The sequence below is a fragment of the Mesoplodon mirus genome, assembly GCF_964341445.2.
Source record: "Mesoplodon mirus genome assembly, chromosome: 6".
Classification (NCBI taxonomy): Eukaryota; Metazoa; Chordata; class Mammalia; order Artiodactyla; family Ziphiidae; genus Mesoplodon; species Mesoplodon mirus.
The window spans coordinates 116,622,083-116,637,698 of NC_138982.1; the positions used below are offsets into that span (position 1 = coordinate 116,622,083).

Sequence of the window (15,616 nt, forward strand, 5' to 3'; positions counted from 1 at the left end):
TGTTGGCTTGATAAGCTTAATCTGGACTTCAGCATATCAACAGAGGAACAACTTCAAGAGATCAGAAATATTTAGGTCTTTTACTGGCACGGTTCTATGTTTCTCTCTGGATTTTATTTTTAATCTTGCAACTAATATTTTAAAATTTAAAAAATATATATGTGTGTATGTGTGTGTGAATCACAGTATCTGCTCTCCTAGCTATTCAATGAAAACCCTCAATAAAATCCCAGAATTACTGCTAATTTGAATCCAGCAATACAGAGAAAATATTGCTAAATGTTTTTATAAAGAAATATTTTAGTTGTAGGCTTTACCAATTATTTGAGTCTGTCAAATAATAAGTCAAATATTAGGAAAATACAATGTTGGATTTAACTTTAGTCTGGTTTCTCTCCTAATACACATGCACACCCATTAACATGTGTGTAGAGTTTTCAACACGTGGACTGAAATAACTGCTATGTCTGTGTTTGCAAGAGCAAGGTAATGGAGTCATAAAATAAACTTCTGCATACATGCAAAAACTAGTTTCAGTACTTTGATGGACTTGACAGTCAATGACAGGGCAAGGCAGCTGAAAGAACAATCAGATTATCTGATTGACTTGAAAGGACAGTATAACCTGTTTCCTCTCCCTCATCCACCCAATACTCCACCTTATCCTGATCCAACCTATCAGTCAAACCCATCATATACAAACCGGTTTGTACAGGTAAACATTAGCTTGGGCAGCATAACTGATGCCATTCTAAAAGAGGAGAGAACTGTCTTCACAAAAATTCAACTGTGTTATATATTATCCTTAACTTGTTCTTTCCTTAGAACTGGGTTGTCCTGGAGTGTCTGTCCAAGAGCACTTTGGAAAGGAGTCAAATTGCTAATTACTTTACCAAAATCCTATTTTAGTAGTCAAAATGTATCATAGTAAAGTTTTTTCAATAATCACCATTTGAAAAATCTTCTTCAAACCCATTTATGAGAGAAAAATAATCTATCTGAGAATATTTTTCTTGACTGTTCTAAATGGAAACAGAGAAATAAAGCAAATTGACAAAGTTGTATGTCTGAATCTTGCATGAATATTTTAAAAGCCATATTTGTTGATCTTTTTTAAACTGAGGTTTATGACCTCCTTAAATGTCATTTTTAGTCAAAGTTTCTGAATTTTATTTTTTTTTACTCATATTTTGGGGCAGTTAAAATACATTATGCTTTTTTTTTTTTTTTTTTTTTTTTTTTTTTTTTTTTTGCTGTACGCAGGCCTCTCACTGTTGTGGCCTCTCCCGTTGCAGAGCACAGGCTCCGGACACTCAGGCTCAGCGGCCATGGGTCATGGACCCAGCCGCTCCGCAGCATGTGGGATCTTCCCAGACCGGGGCACGAACCCATGTCCCCTGCATCGGCAGGCAGACTCTCAACCACTGTGCCACCACGGAAGCCCCAAAAATATTTTATTCATTTTGCACTACAAGAAAGAAATCCAGAACCTGTGTGTTCCACTACTATAAACAGAAAATTATGAGCCTAAAAGCCATTTAATAAAAAACAAAATGCTTTTAAGGTGAAACATTTTTCCATTGTATAAAAAGGTCAAGAATTTGTTGAATAAAATTGCATTTTACTTTGGCCTCACAATTCAAGCTTTTAAGAAAAATCTTGGTCAGCACTACTCATTAACTGAGTAATCTTGTCTTGATCAATCAAGACAATACAAGGAGTCAAAATAGCATGTGTGGAGGCAGATTTACCCCAGCTTATACTTATGTTGTTTTTCTTATGGACATTTCAGCATAGGCACCAGACCTACAAGCAGCTCTGAGCCATGTAAGTGTGGGAAAGAGCACGTAAAGAGTAGAAAGGAGAAGAAGGAAAGGGAAAGAGGAGGGAAAGGCGCTGGGGGAGGGGAAGAGGAGGAAGAAGAAGTAAGAAGGAAAATGCTCATTTAGAACAGTCCTACTAAGGTCATCTTGTTTTACTAGGGTAGTAATATCTTGCTATTTATTTATTTTTTGTTTTTTTTGATTTTTGGTTTTTTGCGGTACGCGGGCCTCTCACTGTTGTGGCCTCTCCCGTTGCGGAGCACAGGCTCTGGACGCGCAGGCTCAGCGGCCATGGCTTACGGACCCAGCCGCTCCGCTGCATGTGGGATCTTCCCGGACCGGGGCATGAAGCCGTGTCCCCTGCATCAGCAGGCGGACTCTCAACCACTGCGCCACCAGGGAAGCCCTATTTTTTTGTTTTTTAACAAAAAATAAATTGTATTTTTCTAGTCAAAACAGGCTTAATTGAATTTGCTTGTTGTTTACTCAGTTTAAACATATCTCAACTTTTTGATGAATATAACATTCCTAAAATAAAAGATTCATGTTATATTATTTCTTGCAGATAATGGAGGAGTAGAACTGTACCTCCAAATTTTCATTACAGAAATTTTCCAGATGATAAGAACAAGTGACGTGGATAGTGATCCCATGATAAGGATAGTGATGTGTGATATCATATGTTTAACTGAATCTCATGATACATTACTCCATTCTCATTAAAATGTTTCTCCCTAAAATTTGAACTTTACAAGAAATACGGTCTTAAAGTAAACATCATGAACATTTTCCTGTAATGAAATTTGCATAGCATGAAACCACATGTAGAAATTATATTTCTGGCTGAAAGTGAAGGATTTTGCTTAAATATTTACAGCCTTTCCAATACTATTATAAGCATACAAGTGTTAATTCAGTTTCAATGAATGAGTCATTTTTTTTTTACTATTAAGTGTATTTTAATACACTATTACACACAATCTCTAGATGGTATATATGCTCATAAATTGATTTAGCTGCATATCCTACTTTCCCCTACCTCTTTAGTTAATCATATTTTTAAAATCAGGTTAATCAAAAATGACCCACACAGAGCTTTATTTAATTTATTATAGGATTTATTTTTTTTAAAAAGGTTGCCTGGTAATGAATTCTTGGCTGAAAGTATATTAAAGAAATGCACTTTGAAGAACAAAAGGAAAAAAATAAAACAGGGCTTCACACAGCCCGAGCATATTGTTGAAGATGAGTTTCCTCTGAGCAACACAATCCAAAAGCGCTCAGAAAGAATGAAAAGGTGTTTTTTCATCATTACATTTAATGCAAAATTTACTAAACTAGACTCCATTAATGAAAGGAAAATTGGGGGAAACACCCTTGAAAAAAATTCAGTCATTGCTTTCAATAGAATGAAATAATATGAGCATAGTAACCCCAGTTATTCTATATCTTCTATTAAAAAATAAAATACCTAGAGTAAATTTCACTAATTTTGTAAGGAAAAGTCTATATATACTGTGTGAGATACTTACTGAAATATCTAGTAGTAAAATGAGACGCTTTAATATACTTCAGAGTGAAGAAAAGAAGGAATAAGCATTGTAGCAAAATATCAGCATGGTTCCATGTCAGATCATTATACTGTGTTCTATAATTCTGTATATGTTTGAAAATTTTCAGGAATCTTTCCTAGGGAGAAATAAGTGTCTAATAATATAAAGTATATCTTATCTAGAATCTATATAGTCAAGAATTTCAAATGGATTCTCCTAACTTTTCTTGGATCATCACTCTTCCTATGATTTTAGGAGAAAAGTATCTGTAACTAATGAACTCAGGAGAAGTTTAATTAAAAAAACCCATGCCCCCCCCCCGGAATTCAGTCAAACAATAAAACAAATTTTAGGATAAACTGTAGAATTAACATAGATTTAATTCACCAATACAGTAGGTCCAATGAACATTAATATCCACAGTGATAGCAATGAAGCATTATAAAACTGTTAAGTCCAAAGAATATTAAATGTTGTTCTCTGTATTTTATTAATGCATCTTTTAAGGCAGTAAGGATTTCTTTGAGAAAATGTAAGCCAAGAATGCTATTTTACATAATCTTAAATTAGCCAGATATCTTTTCCCCAAGCCTCTTTTAAGTACTGTAGTTTACTTAATTAGGCAATCTTTCAGCTCTAATATTCAAACCTTTGTGGTTTATGAAGAACCATGTACACTGTCTTTGGATTTTGACTATACAGTAAGTAAAATCAGAAATTTGTCTCAGGGTTCAATACTCCTTTTACTTTCTTCTGGTGAAGGGGGTGTCTTCTCACAGGCATCATATTGGTTGAAAGCACATTCATGAACAGTGTTACAGAATATGGTTTACAACTAGTAGTCAAAAAGAGTAATGCTAGTTCTAAGATCATAGGCCTGAAGTACTCTGACTACAACAGACCATCTTAAAACACAGAAGTAGCAAAGGCTCATTTATACAAATTTAGAAGGACATAACTTGTAAATCAATTCCAATAGCAAAAGTATACACTAACCTCCTTTAAAATATTTGAACAACAATGAAGATGCCACATATGAATATGATATACATGGACAGTTATGGGAAACCCAACCATATGAGAAAATAATATTCTAAGCTAATCAAATCACCTTGATATAATCACACTGAAGTAAACACATAAACAAAACTAAAAGGAAAACAAAACAAGGTTTTTCTCTTCTCTGGCCTTAATGAAGTATTGTAATGACTCCTAATATAATCCGCATATAAACATAGTCTATGTCACAGTTTCTCAAAATGACTTTTTTTATTATTCAAGGATTAAATATGCTTAGGCAACTCAGTTGAACCAAGAGAGCACAGATAACTTTACTACAAGTTTTGCAGAGAGTGTAATATGCAAATTTCAATTATAAATCTACAGGAGAAAGCAGAGTAGGTAGTATTTGACTGTGTAACCCTTTTGTCATGGAACAAAGAACAGAGTAGGCAAGTATAAATAATTAGTATTCTGCAGGACACAATTTTGTGGAATGTGCATCAAAACCTCAAATAAACAAGTTGACATCGAATTTGCACCCCCTGAAAAAACATGGCTCAAATGCCTTGTTTAGGTGTTCCCTTCTCTTGGGAAATCAAGTTATCAATATTTAGTCTCAGTATCCATTAAGTATGACTATGTTATACCTAAAATTGTTGAGGTAACTGTGTTTTTAAAATGTGAAGCCCTCGGAGCTTCCCTGGTGGCGCAGTGGTAGAGAGTCCGCCTGCCGATGCAGGGGACACGGGTTCGTGCCCCGGTCCGGGAAGATCCTGCATGCCGCGGAGTGGCTGGGCCCGTGAGCCATGGCCGCTGAGCCTGCGCGTCCGGAACCTGTGCTCCGCGACGGGAGAGGCCACAGAGGTGAGAGGCTCGCGTACGGCAAAAAAAAAAAAAAAAAAAAAAAAAAAGTGAAGCCCTTTCCAAATGCATATCAAAATGAAGATAGAGATATTCTTTTCAAGGCCCTTTTTTTTTTTTTTTTTTTTTTTGCCGTACGCGGGCCTCTCACCTCTGTGGCCTCTCCCGTCGCGGAGCACAGGCTCCGGACGCGCAGGCTCAGCGGCCATGGCTCACGGGCCCAGGCACTCCGCGGCATGCGAGATCTTCCCGGACCGGGGCACGAACCCGTGTCCCCTGCATCGGCAGGCGGACTCTCTACCACTGCGCCACCAGGGAAGCCCTCAAGGCCTATTTTTTTAAAGTTTAAAAATTCCTTCTTTACAGTTGAACTATTAAAAGCCCACAGAGCCATCCTTATAAGTAAAACAGTATAGCTAACTAATAAAGTAATTCACCTAGACTTTCAGCTTGTGTAAGGGTAAGAGCTTTGACTGTGAGGAAAACAGAAAGCAAAGGTTCCTGTATATTGTACAGCTCAATGATCTTGGAAATAATTTTCCCAGGGTAGAAGGGGAAGAGGTCACACATACATTCTATTTGATTCTATTTTGACAGGGTGAAGTGGATTACCAAAACAACAGTTCATACATATTTAAAGAGGAAGGAAAGTACTCCTTGGGAGCTACAGCTTTAAGTGCTTTTCTACACCAGATGTCTGCTTTTTAATGGGTCTTCTTTATTTAGGAAATGAAAATGAAATTAGGAGTAGGCCACATTTTCCCATTGAACAAATGTGCATATCACATGGAGCACGTGGACATATCACCATGCTGTCTCATCATCAGATTAAAATACAGAAAGAATTTAAGTGGGAAGAAAATGCTTTTTAAAAAGTTTTATTTATAAATGCTTATATGTATATATATATATATATATAAAGGTAAAGTTTTGAACAGCAGTTGTTTCCAATGACCTAAAGAAATTTTGAAGAGAATGACCAATAAAGATAAGCTGAAGGGAAAAACAGAATCTACTTTGCAAAGTAATTCATACTGACATTCCTTCATACTGAAAAATGTTGCAATTTTTGGAAAACCTTCTAGGAAAATCTCTCATCTCTTTATTACTCAGAAAATCCTCTGTGATATACCAGAGGTACATACATATATATATAACCCACTGGGAAATGCATATACCAAATTGGTAAAATAAGAGGATCTAGAGCAGGTACTATTCCCTATACTTAATTTTTCACATTGACAAAGTTTCTGTACCAGTTTTTGGCTAGGATCTATATATTCAATCAATATAACTTCTCTTTTCCACTTAGGGTTTTGGGACAGGAGGGTAAAATAAGATAGCATATTAATAGTCCAATGGGCTATCCATTCATTTTTTAAAAACAAATATCTATCGTTCATTTGTTGGACAAGTATTGTCTCTCATTACAGGACTCCCTTTCTTTTGGGAACTCCTATTCTATAATTCCTGTCCAGTGGCCACATTTTTATATGTCCCAATAGATTGGTGCATAGATGGGCACTTGATCTAAACTGGACAGTGAGCCCTTTTTATTTAAGGGACGTTCTGTAGTATGAACTATAAAAGGTTGCATAAGAAGTTTAGTTAGGAGAAGAGACAGACAGACAGACAGACAGACATTGGGAGGAAGGTATGAGAGAGACAAAAAAGGTTGGAGAAGGTCTGAATCCTGGTGTCAGGCTCAGCTTCCTTCCTATGCCTTGGATCAGTGACACATGCTACCAGCTTTATAACAACCCCCCCCCTTTCTTTTGTGTGTGTGTGTGTGTGTGTGTGTGTGTGGTACGCGGGCCTCTCACTGTTGTGGCCTCTCCCGTTGCAGAGCACAGGCTCCGGATGCGCAGGCTCAGCGGCCATGGCTCACGGGCCCAGCTGCTCCGCGGCATGTGGGATCTTCCCAGACCAGGGCACGAACCCGTGTCCCCTGCATCGGCAGGTGGACTCTCAACCACTGTGCCACCAGGGAAGCCCCCAAAACCCTTTTTAACTCAAATTGATTGAAGTTGTATTTCTGTTACTTTTAACTAAAGACTACCAAATAATACATTGTAACCCTATAAACTCACTTTAAAAGGGTAAACACCTTCTATCTACCATGAAACTGGTCTGTGTAATGGGATTTCAGCTTATAGAGCCATGCAGTGCTGCACTGCAGAGCACCAAGGAGCATTTCCACACCGGCAGGGGGAGCCAGGTCAAGACAGAGTGCACCCAGATATATGAACCATTAAAGCCATGGGAAGACAAAGCTGTGCACCTGTCATGTTTACATCTGCAGTGTTCATGTAATTCATGTTTTCCTTGTCAAAAATGTTCAGAATGTGTAAAACCTAAGATGCATAGGAAAGCTTTATCATCACATACATAAAAGTCACTAAAAATTGTACTTATGCTAAATACTACCTTTGACTCCTTCATTTGGATTATATTTTCTATGAATCTCCTTCACCCATTTTTTTGTAATAGAAAATATGTGATTTCTCCTATTATACAACATCTTAATACTTAGGATGCAAAAGTTAAACAATAATTAATCTTTTTCCAAAAGATGAATGGGTAACTCTGCTGTGTAAGACTGAAAGTTCATTAATGTCTAAATGATAAAAGAGATACTAATCTCTCTTCATTAGTTAGGTGAAGTTAGTTACACCTTCTATGAAAGTGTATTCAGAACTTACATAATTTTAAGTATACACTGCAAGATTCCATGATTCAAATAGAACATTAGAAAAAAATGTCCATTTAATCATCTTGGCAGATTCATGCCTCTATTAATTTTAAGAATCATTTATAATTTCTATAAAGAATCAAGTTGAACTGAATTAAAATAGTAGAGACAGTAATCTAATATTTTAGATATATGGGGAAATGATAATATAAATGAACACATTTTAATATATATATAAAGCATTGACTTAAAATGAGTAATTTCATTTAAATAATGGCACACGCTTTTATAGTAAAATTTCTAGGAGAAGCATATCCATATTTTCAGTTGAGGCCTGAATGTAACTTTTTTGTATGTGAAGTTTCCGCTTTGTGAAGAAATGCAAGCATGTTTTCTAAAGCCATGTTCTGAATATTTTCTATTGTCATCTGTACTTCTGATTGGATATGCTACTGCTCCTATATTACTAAAGGATTTTTACTTAAAATAATTGACATTTACACCTCTTTCCTATATCAAACATATTTTTAGAGTTAGTATCAGACATTTAAAAACTTCCTACACAATTTGGACTTTTAATTTGATGGGAAATTAGTAAAAACCTTTGACACATAAAACATTCTGCTTGTTACATCTAACTTACAACTGTGATTTCGTGAGGGCAAGTTTAGCCATTTTACAAATTAGCAAACTGATGCTCACAGAAGCTAAATGACTTCCGTAAGCATCACAACTCAAATCTTCAGTTTCTTACCTAAATCTATTACCTCCAAAGGAAAGTACCCAACGTGATATATATACATAGGTAGTCAATATGGTTCTCTCAAAAATTTTACTTATAAAATAAAGACTAGTGAGTTTGGTTATAATCATTTAACAAAATGTGGGGTGAGGGGAGAGAGAAGTTTTAAGATAAATGAAAAGGAGCAATAATGGGCACTGTATCTCAAAAGAAGTTGATAAAACATAATGCTAAAGATATTGGAAAGATGAGAAGGTCATTCACTCATGTACATTTAAACACTTTCAAAAAGTTTTAAAAGTAAAAAAAATATTACAAATAGACACTTTCAATGTGCCATGTTTTGTGCTAGATTCTAAGTGTATAGTATTACATAAAAATTTATAGTTCTTAATGCCATAGAATGTATAATCTAGAGGGAAGTTCAGATTTTAATCAAACACAAATAAATGTATTACTACAAACTGCAGGAAAATATGAAGGAAACAAATAGGGTGATATAATACTGAGAGAACTTCTATAAAGAAGAATTTCACTTAACTCTGGAAGATAAGTAAGAATTAGACAAGTGGAGAAATCCAGGCAGAAAGGAAATCGTGTAAAACTTTAGTGTGAGAAGGAGCTTGGCATATTAAAAGAGCAGGGTGAGGGGAAGATGACTGAGGTAAGGACTAGATCATGAAGGGTCTTATTTAAAGAACTTGCTTTTTAATGCCCACTCTATGCTTTAGGAAAGCATAGTGGACAAGGGGATTTAATACATTCATACACAATGACTGGACCCTACAAATCATCAATTTAAACAGAGATTTCCATACTCTTAAATCTTGGTTATAATTTTCTTGGAATCTGGGAAGTATGTATCTATTTACTTCAAAATGTCTGTTTGGAAATTCAAAGCTGTCTTTGGCATGGATAATTGTGCCAAATGTATCCCAAATGGACAAAAGATAACTAATTTCAAAATAATGAGATATTAGCTCATTTAGATAGAAAACTACTCTAGCCTGTTACATTAATTTATTTTTCTGTGTCCTATTGTTCTTCTTTATGAAATAAGGGTTAAGCCTAGACCTTGGGTTTCCAGTATGAATCCAAAAGCTGTGAAGCTTAATCAAATTAATAAAAGAAAATTGATCTAGATTGCTAGTTCACATGAGTATAATACCCACATACTACCTCCTACAATTTTTATGGAACTGGTTACCTTCAGATGTCATGTTAATAAGCTTGGATCAATTAATAACTGTAATTGAAGCTGAACATAATTAAGCATTTAATTTTGAGCTCTTCAAGTATAATTCCATTAAAGTCACATCATGAAACTGGGGCAAAATAAAGAATTATTGACAAAAGATGGCCAGAAATGAAAAAGCTTCACCATGCAGTGATGTATAGCTTAATTGGGTCCAAACTGACTATTAAGTATGTTTATCTTCAAGTCAACAGTAGAAAAATGAGGAGGCCTACACACCTTTGAATTTCTGGTTGTGAGTTTACTACTTATAATTTTCCCTCAGCAAATGATCTCCTATGTTTTGAAGCTCTGACATCAGTTACATAGGGTCTTAAGATAGTTCTTCAGATTTTTAGGTTAAAAAGTGCCTTCATGTCACTGGTCTCCGTACACCGTCTTACACACTTGCCATGGGGATTTTTAAAATAATACAAAGTAACATATATTTTGAAGAAAAACATGTCCGTCTAAACCAAACAAAACACAGACTAACCTTTCATAATTCTATCTCTTTAGAGATAGAAAGAATATCTCAATATTGGGATATTTTGCATTAGAGTCTTTTTTTCCCTTGCACATGGGAGATTTTATTTCAGTCTGTTTGTTTACGAACATAGAATAATACCATTTGGTAATTTGCTTCTTTTACTAAATAATATATAGTGACTATTTTCTGCGTCAATAAAGTAAATATAGTTCTAATACAGACTTTTTAATCTCAGCAGAGTATAATAGTGTATGGTTATACCAAAACTCTTTTAACCAATTTCTTGGTTTTGGTATTTGTGATATTTTAAATTAATTTTTATGACAAAATATGCTGCAAATAATATCCTTATCCATAAATATTTGAACACAATTTAAGATCAATTCCTAGAAGAAAACTGTTAGCCTAAAGCACATGCAATAGATATTTGAAGGCCATTTTCCAAATGGAAGGGGGCAGGGTGATGTTTTGAGATACTTATAAAAATATCTGCACAGGATGCTGCTAAACTACAGGAATACGAGATTACTTCCAAAGCAAAAGTCCTAAGAACCTGATCACCAAATCCATAAATGTATCCTAACTTATACGGTAAATATTCTTGGAAACAGCTTAGAAAAACATATAATTTGTTTATTTTTTCCTTTAAAAAGGAGGGGGCTTCCCTGGTGGCGCAGTGGTTGAGGGTCCATCTGCCGGTGCAGGGTACACGGGTTCGTGCCCCGGTCCGGGAAGATCCCACATGCCACGGAGCTGCTGGGCCCGTGAGCCATGGCCGCTGAGCCTGCGCGTCCGGAGCCTGTGCTCCACAATGGGAGAGGCCACAACAGTGAGAGGCCCGCGTAAAAAAAAGGCCCGCAAAAAAAAAAAAAAAAAAAAAAAAAAAAACTAGGAACTTTTAGGAGTCATGTGTTCCAACTGTCTTGAAATATCAGAATCACCTGTGTTGCTTTGTGTAAATACCTGTTTGTGAGCACCAGTCTGGACTTAATAAATAATTATTTCTGAGTGCAGAAACTGGGGATAGTGGTATTTAAAAGTTTCCTAAACGATCCTGATGTGGCCAGCCTGACATTTGCCCTTGGACCAGAATTTTGGATCTAACTGCCTACTCCAATCCTCTCATTTTGTAGATTAGGAAACTGACTCCACACTCATTTTGGTGTTTACCAAACTCTTTAGTTAAACAGGCAGATAGAGACCTCTAAATCTCAAATCAGTGTTCTTTTTGCTATATTAATTTGCTTCTATTGCTGTCAATATGGACTCACATGATAATCAGCCCACTGGATCTACCATTAGAAGACCAAACAGGAAAGAAATGGATTATTTAATAATATTCATTGCATTATCTCACAAAGTGAAATGTATGTGTTTTGAACCCTGTTTATTGTTATTTTGATCTTATTGCTTTTTTAACCTTGAACTTATTGAAAATTAGATGAAACTATCAAAGTAAAATACTCTTAGACAATCTTACCTTCAGTTAAGATGTCTTTGTGTGACATCAATCCACTAAAATAAAAATCAATCAGCAAAAAATAATGTTTTTGTCCAAGGCAAATAAATATTTAATTATTTTTTCTATAAACTATCTGGTCTTAGATTTATAGACCATGAAACAAAAATATTGAGTTCTATTCTTCATTACTATTCATATTTGCTGCATAGAACTAACATTACCAAATTACTTCTGGAATAAAGTTGTTTATAAATGATAGATTAATACCTTCATGAATAGCCTTATTAACTTTACAAGACCATGCCTATTTTTCAAAGAATCAGATGAGAGATCTCTTTCTTAGAATCTTTCAAAACTTCACCAAAAATGAAGTAGAATTGTTTATAATACATCAACCATAAGGATCTTTCAAAGATATACAATATAATATCACACCATTATTTAACACAGTCCAATGGCTTCTTTTTGCATTAAAAATAATTCAAATGCCTAATTGTAGCTTACATAGCCCAGTGCCATCTGAACATGACTACCTTCTCTTTGAACTTATCTTCTGCTGTTATTCTCCTCATCTATTATGACCAGTCATATTGGCCTTCTTTGTCTACTTCACTCTGCCAAATTCTTCTACACATTTGGATCCTGAAACTAGCATGGTACCTGGAGTACCATGCTCTAGCTCCAGAGAGCTGTGTGATTTTCTCAGGCAAATGCCTCCTTTTCAGAGAGAACTTCTCTGACAGGCATGTGTAAAATAGTTACCAATAAACATCTACTGCAGCAGATTTTAATTCTCTACAACAGTTGTGATTAGCTAATGCTTCTTCTGATTTGCTTGTTTGTATATTTATTTGCTTACTTGTTTATTTTACTCACTTTGACCACCAAAATATAATCACCAAGAGAGAGGCTATGTCTCTCTTATTCACAGGTAGTCTTCCATAAGTAGGTGTTGGGAAGAACGAATGAATGAGTTTGTACAGGAATAGAGATCAAATAAAATACTGTAGCCAACATTTCATTTTTAAATATTTTTTCATTATGTAAAAGAAATTTGTTAATTTAATTTGGGATTGTGAAAAATTTAATATATCTCTATATCACGTGAGATATGAAAATATGGCTTTCTTAAACAAAACACCAATTTCAGATTACACAGATAACTCAGTGAGGCATTCTGTCATAAAACATGTGGCCATAAGCTATTGTCCATCTTCAAACAAATATGAGACTGATTTCTCATTCATGGCTGTAAAAATAGCATCTGTCCATTAGTATTAACTTTGTCCAGCCTAATAGGTCTTCAGGAGCTAAGCTTTAACAGGTCAGAAGCCAATGAAAACACACTGATAATTCTAACTGTGTTCATTATTAGCCATCAGCATGCTGTCTGTCATGCCAACTTGTGAAACTGTATTAACTGGTTTCAATTCAATCTCCACGTTCTTTAAAGCAAAAGAAAATGTGAATTTATGATAAAATCAACTGATACAATATATAGCTTAATCAATCAAAATTCTCCCTCAATACTACATTTCATCCAAAGCAAAATGTAGTTCTATAGACTGAGAGAGTAATATAGTCACAACTTCAGAATTCTTAGGGAGCTTTGAGTTCCAGGTGAGACACTTTTTTAAGAAATACAAGTGAATGGGCAAGGTCATGAGATGAATACGTTCCCTAATCATTCTGTTCACACTAGGTAGATCTTTGTCAAATGGTTTAGAATCACAGAAAAAGACTAGGAATTAAACTTAGCATTGCTTAGTTTTAATGCACAAATCTTAGTCTTTAAGGAGAGAGCTCATGAGAGATTCTTTATCTGAGCCAATTGTTGCCCTCAGATATTCACAGATAATTGCCACTGTGGGAGAGAATCCACCACAAGCTCCTGTTGAGTATGAAATCAATTCTCAGGAGTAAGAAGACATCTTTAGTGCCCACACATTCTGAAAAGCAGCAAGGATCTTAAAATGTCAGCTGCATGAAAGGTATATCATGAATAGACTCCACTGAAAGTATTTAGAGGTTCAAACACAGAGCCAATGAATCTGCAATTATCTTACATGAACCATGGATACTCTTAAAACTGCTACACACTAAAAGCCTACGACTGTCCTTTTGTGATTGCTGGAACTTACCTCTAATCCCATTTTGGGAGCTAGACATGCTCCTCACTGGACAGTGAAAATAATTTTGTATTTCATATGGGCACAACATACAAAGAGTGTCAATATGAATTGCATGCTCTTTTTTTTTTTTTTTATGGCTGTGTTGGGTACTACACGCTCATTTTTAACCTTCCCTTTATCTAAAAATGATGTTGAGATCAAATTCTGCTAGTGTATATTTATACGTATGTTCTAAAAATAAAATGATGGCTAAAGTGAATGAAAGGTAGAAACACTAGTAAAACCATAAATTAATAAATGGGTGTTCTACTTAAATATCTAAATGTAAAATGCAGATCAAAAATAAATCTGACTTATTTAATATAAAACTGGGATGAAACATGATTCTTAATATGAATAGTGTGACTGCCAGAATGGATTATTTTATATCATATAAAATTTATATTTTAGAATGATCCTTGCTAACTAAAATAGACATACAGTAATAACTCTCCCATTAAATCCTCTCATACCTCAAAGTCCTTCTAATAAATCTTAGGGACTTCCCTGGTGGTGCAGTGGTTAAGAATATGCCTGCCAATGCAGGGGACACGGGTTCGAGCCCTGGTCCGGGAAAATCCCACATGCCGTGGAGCAACTAAGCCTGTGCACCACCTGCGAGTCACACCTACTGAAGCCCGTGTGCCACAACTACTGAAGTCCATGCACCTAGAGCCCGTGCTCCTCAACAAGAGAAGCCACCACAATGAGAAGCCCACACACTGCAAAGAAGAGTAGCCCCTGCTCACCGCAACTAGAGAAAGCTCGCATGTAGCAACGAAGACCCAATGCAGCCAAAAATAAAAATAAATACATTAAAAATAATAATAATAAAATAAAAATAAATCTTAGACTTCTGATGGGAGAAGCAGGACTCAATAGGAGAGAAAAATCATACATATATAATGATATTCCTTATATTCTCTATAACCACAGTTTGTGTTGCCAAATAAATCAATTAAATTGATATAATGCCCATATTTAAATAAAATTATTTAAACTATATTCTGTGTTTGTAGTTTATAGGAACAGAGTGTCTATTATATAGAGGATAGAGTACCTCAAATCACCAGTCCATTAATGAAGGGAGAAAAAAATAAACAATAGCTCAACCAAGTGCTATGCTTTATGTGTGACCAGTCAATGAACAGTGTACAATCATGTAGTAATTCAAGAATATTACAATGCATTTAAAATGTCCATGAAAAAATTGAAAAATATTAAGAAGACCACAGAAATATTTTCTTACAAGAGAGCATAGCTAGGGCAATTGTCTTCATGCAAAGAAGGGGCAGCACTACAATTAATCTTATTCCAAAAGGGAAATAATATTTAAAAAATTTTAAATCTATATCCTCATTATTATGGGCTGAATTGTGTCCCCCAAAAGGATGTGTTGAAGTTGTAAACCCCAGTACCTACATATATGACCTTATATGCACTAAGGTTTTTGCTGATGTAATCAAGTTAAGATCTGGTCATACTGGAGTAGGGTGGGCCTTTAATCCAATATGACTGGTGTCTTTATAAGAAGAGGAGTGAGAGATACCCAGGAGGAGAACACCACGTGGAGACACAGACACAGC

The 15,616-nt window shown here is 35.3% G+C and overlaps 1 protein-coding gene across 1 annotated transcript in view; it reads right to left on the reverse strand.

Annotated features, from left to right (window-relative positions):
• ROBO2 (roundabout guidance receptor 2) overlaps nucleotides 1–15,616 on the reverse strand; it is a gene marked incomplete at its 3' end in the record, with an annotated part of 582,226 nt that overhangs the window by 394,224 nt on the left and 172,386 nt on the right. The gene's annotated exons all lie outside the window — the stretch shown is intronic.